General features: G+C 49.3%; 1 protein-coding gene across 1 annotated transcript in view; it reads right to left on the bottom strand.

The window, feature by feature from the left end:
• Positions 1–12,497, bottom strand: part of hiw (MYC binding protein highwire) — a 287,002-nt gene that overhangs the window by 41,891 nt on the left and 232,614 nt on the right. The gene's annotated exons all lie outside the window — the stretch shown is intronic.

Below are 12,497 nucleotides of genomic sequence, written 5' to 3' on the forward strand. Positions count from 1 at the left end.
CGAACCCACCGGCAAAATTTTGGTAGCCCTAATAAGGGCTGTTCTTTTGTTAATAAGAAGCTGTTATGCTTCATCGAGTGGCTCAATGCCGGACAGCTTGCAGTCGGAGTCGCTTTCTTCACTGTCATCTTCACCCACTAGAATGATGATGCGTTGGATACGGTCATTTCCAGACGTATCAAGCCTGAACTCTACCTCCAGGTCCATCATGTGGTGAATGTTCTTCCTTCAGTCTTCTACCGTCACATGCTTGATTTTTTCTCTCTAGACGTCTTCGACTGTGGACAGCTTGAAGTCTCCATTGCCCACAGCGATGCCATTTTTCACCTTTGGCCACACGAGCTCGATAAGATTAAATTCGCAGTGGTACAGTGGCAGCCTGAGTACAATGCATCCAGCCCTTTCCGCTGCATTGTCTACGATGTAGCTCAGAAAGCGTGGCCAACTCAAGCAGCTTCTTTCTAATTATCCTTTCGCTGTAGGCGATGGTTTTGCTTTTGAGCCACTCCTGTATTTTTTCCTTCTTCCAAGCTGTCATCGGCAATTTCTCTTCTCTCCGGGAATGGTAAGGTACATTGTCCAAAACAATGATGCTACCAGCAGGCAACTTCTGCAGAACGTCATTAAACCATCCCTCGAAGCGATTGCCGTCCATTTCATTGTGGTAGTTGCCTGTTTTTTGGCCACGGAATCTATCTAAGCAGCCGTCGATCAAGCCATCCTCACTGCCGATGTGTGTCACAATCAGGTGCTGGCCTTTTCCAGAAGGTTGTTTCAGACCTGTCGACAGGCCATTTGCTCGAGCGTACAGGTGTCTGCGCTTCTGCACTACGATGTCTGTCCACATGATCGACCCTGTGTGTCCCGCCGTCCCCCATGTCTCGTCCAGGAAAAAGATCTTTCGGCCTTCTGCCTGTAGCACTCCACGTCAAGAAGGTAGCGATTCCACCATTCAGTGATGTCATTCCGCTCGATAAGCAGCGAATTGTGGCTCCTCTTCTCATGCTTGAATCAGATCTCGACAAGCAGGCGACGCACAGTTCACCGCTTCAGTGATGGGAGATCCATTTTTGCGTGTGCCGAGGTAATGTGTGGCCGGCAGGAGGTCTGGACCCCACTTCACGCAGAGTCAGAGACGAGGAGAGCTTTCTTGGTGAAGAATTCTTTATACAATGTTTACATGTTGTGGTCGTTATCAGGAGAGAGACGAACAGAGCAGCTGCAAGCTGCTTAAATAACACCCCTCAGTCCCCAGATTCCCCAGACAGACCCTATAAGGACGAAACAAGGTCGAGAGAGAGGGTCTGGGCTGCCTCCATGTTCCTAACGCCGCTCTCGGTGGCCGATGCTTCCTCGAACCGCGCTTCGGCGTCGGGCTGATCTGGCGGTCGGTCAGAATGGTGCGCCGGGGAAGTTTTATAGCCCGCATAGAACAAAGGGAACCAACTGCAAGGCACGGGGTTGAAACACAGCCCTCCTTTGGAAACCGTGCCAAACACAGCGAGAATCGTTCGTGGTGCGGGCGCCGTTGGACGAAGGAAGGGGGGAGTTGCATTGCTGCCGGCACGGGGAGGGGCCGAATAGCACTCCGTGATCCGGTGGCCGCTTCAGTTGTGGACGTCGCGCAGCCGCGAGGAAACCCGAGCTGTGCACGTAGTCGTGTGCCCGAAGCAGGCACCATGCAGGGATGAATGCTGCCTCCACGGTAGACACACCATAGCATTGGCCTTCCGTCAGGCAAATCCCAGGGCACAAACATAACACCATATACACTTCGAGAACTCGTTAGTGATCTCCACGACCGTCGGTATCTCGTTGCGGCGAAAGAAATCGTGCACATGACCTCGGCGCGCACAACGTGTAATACTTCGTGCTGCATCTTCTTTTCTCCGCATTTCGTGGGCGCTTTCGCGACGGCGTCGACAGTTTGCCACCCGAAATATGCGAAGCTTGTGGGGGCCTGAGGTGGGATTCTCACACCGTACTCTTGGGACAAAGGAACGACAACACAGTAGTGCAAACAATCACAAGGGCATTTATTGCACCTTTCATAGATCAATGCCTGCTAGCGGAGTTGCTATCCACAAAACATGCCGATGGGCGCGCGACAAATCTAGAAGTCCGACTCACCGCGTCCTCGCGAGCGAATATGTTCGCCCCATGCTGGATCCCAACGCCTGGTCGTTCACGTGTTTAGTCACGCAAATCGTGGCGCGTTCGAAGACGGCCACGCGAGACGGTCTCGCCGTAGCATCGGGCGGCGCGCGGCACGGCACGTCCGTCCCGCTTGCTTCCCGAACCCCCCAAGAGAGCAAGCGCCTTCCTCTCCCGCACCCAAGTAACCGCGCAGCGGCGCGACGCTCGCGCCATCTCTCGCACCACGCTTGTACCACTCCAACGCCGCGGCCCACGCGGCGACGCCGCACGGAGACGGGGCTATGCGGGAAAACAAGCTATCAGGGGAGGCGCGAGGGTCGCGCATCCCCACAAGCTTTGACCTCCCTCCTCACCTTGAACACTGTGCTTTCGCTGACACCGAGCATCTTGAGTTTGTAATGGTTATGATAAATGCATTGTTCTATATAAGTGCTTGTTCAATATCAACTGATTCATTAGAAGCTCGGAACAGGAGTAGTATATTTGCCGTGTACATGTAAACAAGCGCAAAAGCCATGCAGAGCTGCTCTTTCTACTTTCGTCACTTGCAATGAAGCTAAAGAGCAGACGACGGGCAGCGTTGTGGAAGGCACAGGGTTATTTTTCTGTCGCGATCCGGCATGTGCTGTAGCACATGAGAGCTCTACTAAACCAGTCATCAAAATACAAGAGTCTTTATTTATACCAAGAATTGCCCGTTTCAAAAGCACGATTTTTTTAGAGGGATTACTTTAGTCGTGGAGGCAATCGGACGTCGCGCTTCGGTCATCTTGGCGGGGCCTCAGCGAGCCTCCCCTTTTTTCTAAAGTTGTATCTGACTATAGACTATTTCTGAAATACTTTGCAGCAAGAAGTACTTCAATGCGTTCAGCAAAGGCAGCGTTATTGGTAATCAAAGATAACATTTGATCCACTTCGCGGTGCTCCCATTCCTTCTTCAGTGGTTTTGCACTGCAAAGGCTACGACGGAGTGTGGTGTGCCCGCAGCATTCTGCCTATTGAATGTCACCATGGCTGCACAGTTCAAATTTGATTTGAATCAAACGCTATCAGAATCAGACGCCACTATTTCCGATTTCGGTGCCTACAACAAACAAAACATAACCAAACGCGGTTGTCCTTAGTGAGTCAAAGCGCGCTCAGCGAGTGGGCTTATTGTGGCACCCTACGGCAGCAGCAGAATCTGTGCTACGTAGCCCTCGCAGCTACATGCTACTGTAGTGCATATTCGCAGTGTTTGCTAGGTGCATGGCAGGGCTAGAATGTGAGCTTGTGCTCATGTGCTTCAGTGTGGCTGTGCTACATGGTGCGGACCAGCTTTGCCCTGCACCAGCTTGAATGATGGATAGAAGCTGCATCAAACTTGCTCATTTTGAAGCACTGTCAACAGCTCAATACGAAGCGATGTCTGCCAAGGTGACTAGCCAGGAGCAGCCAGGAGTGAGCGTGCGCTGGCAAGTGTACGCGTGGTCTCATCGTAAGTTTCATGTGGTTAGAGGCTAGCTCAGTGTTCAAAACTAATTGAAATTAGTGAGGCTTGACAGCTATGAGAGTCGAGCGTGAGCAAACAATAATCAACTTCTTCTGGAAGCACATAATTCTTATCAAAATTCAAAAGCAGATCTTTACTTACTTCAGCCTGTTTATTAAAATGCGTCAATAAATATACACAGCAACAGTAAGAAGTGGTCCGATACAAACGCGTGTTCTTGATTGATGTCAACTATCAGCCAATAGCAGCCATCAATGGGAATCTCGCAAATAAAGGCATGTGTAAGCTGCCGGCAGCTTAGAAGCAGGTTAGGAGGAGGCCTCGTTTGAAACGAGAGTGTTTGAGAAATATGTGACCTCAAGCTCTGCTTGTGAGCTCCATGTGCCACACAAGACTGCAAAATTTAGCTGAGATTTTCTCAGCAGCATATGCTATCTGCAGACTGCATTTTTGGGAAGCTCAGGGTTCAAGGAGAGCTTTTCTTTCATGAGAGGTAGTATGGCTACTGTGGCCATAGGGATTGAATGGATTTCTTGACCCACTGATGGACTTTTTTCAACATCACAGAGTAATTAAGGAGCTATGGGAGGAGCTGTCTTGTCTTCGAGGGCTCTGAATTATTATGGCCACCTGCGGCTTTTTAACATGCACATATGTCTTGTTACATGAGCCTTTTCACATTCCACTTACAGTGACATGTAGCCACTGTGACTGGAATTCGAACCCCTCCCCCTCATGCTCAGAATCAAAAGAACATAGTCACGCTATCATGGTGGGTGTAGAAAAAAAATGCCGGATGAACTGCTATCAATGTTACTTCATCAAGACAGTATCTATTTTTCGATCTTGGAGTATTCAGGAAGTGTAGCCATCTTTGACAGTTGAAATAAATAATGGTTGGTACTGGCAAACGGCCAAAGATAATGTCACAGTGCACCACAGCACATTGACTACGTATGCTTGATTTCTGCCAGCTTGATCGCACATTCTACAGGGTTTGATCCCCCCACGAGGCTACATGTGCCTTATGTCAAAACAGTCACATTATGCACTGTCAGTTTGTATTAGAATCCCAAAATATTTATTTCTGGGTTTTAGTGTAATAACATTAGTCACAATAATTTCTTGCTGAGTGTGCAATCTACAAACACTGCTGGAAAAATGCACATTAACATGAACTCCTTTCCCTTAAAGGCAGCAAACAGATTGCCATTTTTCCCTCGCTTTCAGAAGGGATGGGAGACGTTTGCAGATTCCCATTCAACTGGTCAGACATAACCCAAGATTTTCCTGTTATGATCCTCAATGGGATTAGCAGTATTCATAATAAATAAATAAAATATATGACTTGGTGATTTCAATAGCTGAAATTGAACGCTACTGCAACAACTAATGCCAAAAATGCGGATTAACTCTTTCGTTAACACACCTATTCAAACCGATCACAGGTGATTGATGCTTTAGAACGCCGGTTTCGACATGTTGTAGCTGTTTCTTTCCACTTAAGGCCATTCAGTAGTTAGTACAGGTACTGAACATTCAGAATCAGTTTAAATTTTCTCGCTCTGGTGACGTGATTTTTGACGGACGTTTTCGCAAACTAATGTTTGTATGTTGTAGCGAAAAGGGGCGTGGGTGTCACCATCTGCCATGCTTGAGAAGAAAGCATGCCTCTCATGATTACGCGGCACTAGCATCCAAATTTTGTACTCATATGACTCCCAGCAAATCAAGAATTAAACTATATCGTTGGTTTTGCCGTCCAACAGTGCTGAGCGGTAATGATTAACCGAAAATAATGCCAGCTGTTCACTAGTGAGCTTTGGTTTGGAGTCCGAGTCATGTTATTCCACCCAAAGTATATTTCTGAAGGTCTGCTGCATGTCCAACATGTGGACCTGGCATTTTTAACCAGTTTCCAAGTTTTGATTTAGCTTCTCTCGTAAATTCTAGGTAAGGCGTGCTGCCAGTGTCACTGCGCAGTAATAGAAAGTCGCTTTCATGGCGTCGTCCCGCGTGGCTGCGTCGCGAGAAAAGTGTCTCGCTTAAAACTATGCTACACATGCACTTGAATTTAGTGATAAGGACTTCAGTTATGATTCCGAAGATGATAGCAAAGCAGATTCAAGTTCTGACGGCAATGATGCTTTGAGTCAGCCTGGGACATCCGCAGCTCTTCACCGGTGAGTTTCCTTTATGGCCATGAGTGGTCTCCTTCCTAGTGCACACTTATCCGCCGATCGTTTTGCATGACCTAAGAGCTCTACTGATTGTCTCCAGGGTGCATACTTCACTTGGTCATGGTGTGCTGCCATTGGCAGCAAAGAAACTTCCATTCACGCCAAGAACGCCGCTTGCATCACATCTCGGCACAGCACTACGAAGCAGCGCAAGACAACAGCATGGGATTTCTTTCTACTCTTCCACTCTTCAGAGGTGATAAAGACAACCTGCAAAAATTCAAACAAATATGCTTGGATGCAAAATTCTGTAGCTGCCCAACTACGCTGAGAGTGATCGGTCCTGGAAAGAAGTGCACGACTCCAGACAAACTGGTGAAGCACGTTGGTTGGACTCCTCATTGGACCATCCTCAGAAGATGCCGGAAAGGTGGAACTACAAAATGTGTTACGAGGACTGCAAAGTTGAACAAAAACCATACGTTTGTGGGACAAGTGCACAGTGCACTTATGCTTCACAAAATCCAGGAACTGCTTCACTGCGTGGCATAAGCGATGAACTGGTCTTAATTATTTTTCTGTACCCGAAGAATAGCAGAGTACTGGGCATTTATTTTCTCAGACACTATTCCTGGGTTATTTATCTTTGAAATGTATATTCTGAATTTCCTTCGACATTGCTACGAGACAGCCGCCACAGTGTGGCTGCACTCAGGAGAAAGAAGACGACGTGGCCCCGCTTCAGATAGCGTCGCCATCTTTGCCACCGTTGGTTTACGTGTAAATGTATTGTAAATAGACTTGCACAGTCGCTTTCATGGCCCTTTGTTAAGTTAGTTACCACAGTAACTAACTTAACAAAGGTGTACGTCCTACAAAAAAAGATAATTAGGCTTCTTTTTGATGTCCCCTACAATTCTCATACACAAGCTCTGTTCATTAAAGCAGATATAATGCCCGTCTGGAAATTGTTTAGCTATAGACTAATTGTTGCCTTTAAGTGCGAATTAAAAGAAAATCGAAATTTTTTTCAGAACCTAGCCAAGCTAGAAATAAAGCCTACATCCTATAATATACGTCAGTCTCAATACTGGAAGGTGGTCACTCCCCGTGTTAACTATTCTATGGGTACACTATCGTATATTTTGCCTAAACTTCTTAATGATCTGAATAAATGTGGAATTGATTTAGGTCGCACTACAGTTCGCGAACTGCGCCACGTGATATCTCATGTTTTTGAACAAATGTAATATTTGATTTCCTTGTGATATATTAAACCGAGTCAATTTTGCGTTTGTCTTTTGTTAGATTCCTGTATGTTTCATGTATGCCCCTGTACTGCCTTGTAGAGGGGACCGTGGGCTCTAGTCAAGCTGTTCAGCAGCTTTTACCCACGGCCCCTCCATCGTTGTGATGGAAATAAAGCTTATTATTATTATTATTATTATTACATAAGCTACATGTAACATTAATTTGGTGGAGGTGGACGTTCCCCGTACCCGTCGTGGAGCTTCGTAGCGGTCGCAACGGCGACAGTGCAACTTCGGCCCCTGCTGGCGGCACTTCATCTACGCAACCGTCTCCGCCTGCAGCCCCGACCTACGTCGCCGTTTCCCCTTTCGGGATCCTGGTGTTTTCAACGGAGTCGGCAGTCCTGATGTTGACGACTGGCTCCGCTGATACGAACATGTCAGCACCAGTCACAGGTGGGATTCGACTATTATGCTTGCGAACGTTCTTTTCTACCTCGACGGAGCTCCACTTGCATGGTTCCAGACTCATGAAGCGGAGATCTCGAGCTGGGATCTCTTCAAAGAGAAGCTCCGCGACCTTTTTGGCAATCCCTTCGGTCGTCAAGTCAATGCCAAGAAAGCCCTTGCCACACGTGTACAGACGTCGACCGAGTCCTACGTGTCCAACATTCTCGACGTCTTGGCCCTTTGTGCCAAGGCTGACCCGACCATGTCTGAGGACGATAAGGTTAATCACGTGCTCAAAGGCATTGCTGACGACGCCTTCAATTTACTGGTGTTTACCAATGTCACCAGCATCGATACGGTCCTTAAGGAGTGCCGCCGCCTTGAGCATGCTAAAAGCCGCCGGGTATCCCAGCACATCACGCGACTTCCCAACACAGCTGCTACGTCATCCTGTGACGACCTCTTCCACCAGCCGTCGCGATGTGACAACTTGACCCGCATCATTCATCGTGAGGTCGAAGTGGCACAACCGGCGGCCCCTTCATTCCCGTCACCTGATCATTCTCCGGTGACAATCTCCTTGATCCAGGCCATCGTCCGTCAAGAATTATCCAATGTTGGCCTGCAATCCATTCGTTCCTTAGGCTCGGAACCTCTTTCTCCACGCATGTCCCCACCAGGCCCTTCTTACTCTTCTTATGGACAGTGCAACCCCTCCGAATGGCGAACTGTGGATGACAAGCCAATCTGTTCTAACTGCCGACGCATAGGACATGTCACTCGCCACTGCCGCAGCCGCTGGACTTCTCCAGTGCGCTATTCTCCTGATTACCATACTCGCCCCTCTAGCGTGTCCTTTCTCTTCGCCCCTTCTATGCCCGCTCCATCATCTGACCCTGCGACACCTTTGACACGACCCCGCTACTCCCGCTTGCCTTCTCCCTCCCGTCGTCAATCTCGTTCACCCCTGTCACGCCGTGCTCCTTCTCCGACCTAATCGCCGCACCCCCGACCGGACAACTAGACAGTGCAGCTTCTGGAGGTGAAGCTGCAATGACGAAATCGGCACGAAATCCTAACTTCACATTATCCACGAACAAGAATCTTTTGGACGTTCTCGTCGACAATGTTCCTGTGTGCGTGTTGATTGACACCGGGGCGCACGTGTCCATTATGAGTGCTGCTCTTCGCCGTCGGCTGAAGAAAGTTCTGACGCCCGCCCCGGACCGAGTTGTACAAGTCGCTGACAGAGGGACTGTCGCTGTTGTTGGCATGTGCTCTGCCCGCCTCACCATTGCTGAGAGACAAACCGTCGTTCTCTTCACCGTCATCGAGCATTGCCCTCACGAACTCATTCTCAGTCTGGATTTCCTTGCCAATCATTCCGCCCTCATTGACTGTTCGGCTGACTCACTTCGCCTTGACTTGCCTCTTCTTGCCGACCATGTGGACCCGCCTCCAAGCTGTTTGAGCTGCATGGATTTTATTCGCCTACCGCCTCAATCTGTGACACACATCGACTTGTTGTCCTCACCAGCTGTACCTGACGGTAATTACGTGGTCGCACCAATTCCGGCAGTTATACTTACACATGGTGTTACCGTGCCACACACTGTGGCACGGTAACCGCACCTGCCTTCCCCTTGTCAATTTCGCACTAACCGCGCAAGTTCTGCCTCAGGGGATTTCATTGGCTATAATTAGCGCTTTGCAGGATGATGAGATCGAGCCATTCACAGAGGAAGATCGTCACAGCTTAGCCCATACCGTGACGTCATCGCACGGTACTGACGTCGACATTGAGAAGATGGTTTCCTCTGACCTTACACCTGTTCAAGCTGAAGCTCTTTGCAGCATTCTTGAAGGCTATCGCGACATTTTTGAGTTTGACAATCGACCCTTAGATCAAACGTCCATCGTGACCCATCGCATAAACACTGGCGATGCGAACCCTATTCACCGACGTCCATATCATGTTTCTGCGTCCGAACGAGCTGTCATCTAACAGGAAGCCAAAAGATGCTTGCAAAAGACAGTATCGAGCCTTCTTGTAGTCCCTGGGCTTCTCCCGTCGTACTTGTCGAAAAGAAGGATGGCACGTGGCGTTTTTGTGTAGATTATCGCCACCTGAACAAAATCACAAAAAAGGACGTGTACCCTCTGCCACGTATTGATGACGCTCTCGACTGCCTGTACGGTGCCACCTATTTTTCTTCTATTGACTTACGGTCCGGCTACTGGCAGATATCCGTCGATGACATGGACCGAGAGAAGACTGCATTTATTACCCCTGACAGCCTTTATCAGTTCAAGGTGATGTCTTTCGGTCTCTGTAACACACCCGCCACCTTCGAACAAATGATGGACTCTTTGGTTCAGGGGTTCAAGTGGTCCACCTGTTTGTGTTATCTGGACGACGTCATCGTTTATTCACCCACATTTGACACGCACCTAGATCGTCTTTCAGCGATTCTTGACGTGTTCCGCTGCGCCGGTCTCCAGTTGAGCTCGTCAAAATGTCACTTAGCTCGCTGCCAAATCACCGTCCTTGGAAACCTCGTGGACGCCAGAGGCGTGCGACCTGATCCGGACAAAATTCGTGCCGTTACGAACTTTCCTGTTCCAAAGTCTACCAAGGCATTCGTAGTTTCGTAGGGCTGTGGTCTTATTTCCGACGCTTTGTGAAGGATTTTGCGACCATCGCCCGTCCCCTTACCGACGTCTTGAAGAAAGACGCCCTATTTTCTTGGGGACCTAACCATGCCGCATCTTTTTCGCAGCTCACTACTCTCCTTACCACGCCTCCAATTCTGGCCCATTTTGACCCGTTTGCCTCAACAGAAGTTCGAACTGATGCCAGTGGTCACGGTGTAGCAGCAGTGTTAGCACAACGCCAGCTTGGACATGATCGCGTTATAGCCTATGCCAGCTGACTTCTATCACCCGCCGAGCACAATTATTCAATCACAGAGAGCGAGTGCCTCGCTCTTGCGTGGGCTGTTGCCAAGTTTCGTCCGTACTTGTACGGACGCCCCTTCTGTGTCATCACTGATCACCACGCGCTCTGCTGGCTATCCTCGCTCAAGGACCCCTCGGGACGACTCGCTCACTGGGCGTTACGCCTGCAAGAATATACCTCCTCCGTGGTATACAAGACGGGACGCTTGCACCAGGATGCCGATTGTTTGTCCTGCTACCCCGTCGACGACCCGGCTGATGCGGACACTATCGCTTGCGTTTTCTCTGTGTCCCAGTTGCTTGACATCGGCAACGAGCAACGCCGCGATCCTTCATTACGAGCCCTCATCGACCATCTGGAGTCAACGCTTGGCGACGCCTCTCTTCGAATGTTTCTCCTTAAGGAGGGGACACTATACCGCCGCAATCTCGATCCACACGGCCATGACCTTCTGCTCGTAATTCCATCACACCTGCGTTCGACCGTCCTCCAACAACTTCACGATGCTACCGTGGCTGGACACTTGGATGTCTCGCGCACATATGACCGTGTACGCCGTCAATTCTTTTGGCTGGGTCTCGCCCGCTCCGTGCGGCGCTACGTTGCAGCTTGTGAGCCCTGTCAGCGGCGGAAGAAGCCCTCCACACCTCCAGCTGGATGTCTTCAGCCGATCGACATCCCACCAAAACCCTTTTTCCGTGTTAGTCTAGACCTTCTTGGACCGTTTCCTCTCTCGGGCTCCGGAAATAAATGGGTCACCGTCGCTACTGATTATGCTACGTGGTACGCAATCACCAGAGCCCTCCCGACAAGTTGTGCTACTGACATTGCTGAATTTCTGCTCTATGACATCATTTGAGTGCACGGTGCTCCGCGGCAATTACTCACTGACCGTGGCCGCAGCTTTCTGTTGGCAGTCGTCGAGGACATCTTCCGCTCCTGCTCGACTAAGCACAAGTTCAGCACATCCTACCACCCACAGACCAACGGCCTCACGGAGCGCCTCAACTGGACCATCACCGACATGCTATCCAAGTACGTCGCAACCAACCACCACGACTGGAATCTTCACTTACCATATGTGACGTTCGCGTATAATTCATCGCGTCACGACACCACCGGCTATTCACCGTTCTATCTCCTATATGGCCGAGAACTCGCGTTGCCCTTAGACACTTTGTTGCCCATGGCCACACGTTCAGCCACTGAATATGCCCGTGATGCGATCACACACGCTGACCACGCGCGCCAGCTCGCCCGCACCCGTCTCCAGGCCTCACAGGAGCATCAGAGACGCCTCTATGATTGCCACCATCGCGACGTACAATTTACTCCGGGTTCTCTGGTGCTTCTTTGGTCCCCCATTCTACGTGTGGGCCTTTCCAAAAAGCTGCTGTCGCGCTACACTGGCCCATACCGTGTGGTGCGACAAGTGACCGATGTCACGTATGAAGTTATCCCCGCCAACCTCTCAGCGTCATTGTCGGCTGCTAGTGACATCGTTCACGTGGCGAGACTAAAGCCATACCACACACCTTTCGCCGCGGACGTGTAGATTAAGCACCGGGACGGTGCTTCTACTGCCGGGGGTGATGCTACGGGACAGCCGCCACAGTGTGGCTGCACTGAGGAGAAAGAAGACGACATGGCCCCGCTTAAGATAGTGTCGCCATCTTTGCCACCGTTGGTCTACGTGTAAATATATTGTAAATAGACTTGTACATAAGCTACACGTAACAATATTAATGTTTTTGTAGATATGTTTTTATATTGTTTTTATCAACTGGCAGCAAAAATGCCACATTCTAGAATTTTTAGCTTTTACCTAATACATTTTTTTTTGTTTGGCAACGTATGTCTTTGGAAAGAGCACTTCATTATGTACAATTTGCTATGCTCTAATGTGTGATGGAATGTTATTTGTAGTGGTAAATAATCTTTTTTCCGAGACTTATAAGAAATTACCATTTTCTCGCGGTAACGAAAGATTTAAATTGGGTGCACTTCTG

The sequence above is a fragment of the Dermacentor albipictus genome, chromosome 3, assembly GCF_038994185.2.
Source record: "Dermacentor albipictus isolate Rhodes 1998 colony chromosome 3, USDA_Dalb.pri_finalv2, whole genome shotgun sequence".
Lineage (NCBI taxonomy): Eukaryota > Metazoa > Arthropoda > Arachnida > Ixodida > Ixodidae > Dermacentor > Dermacentor albipictus.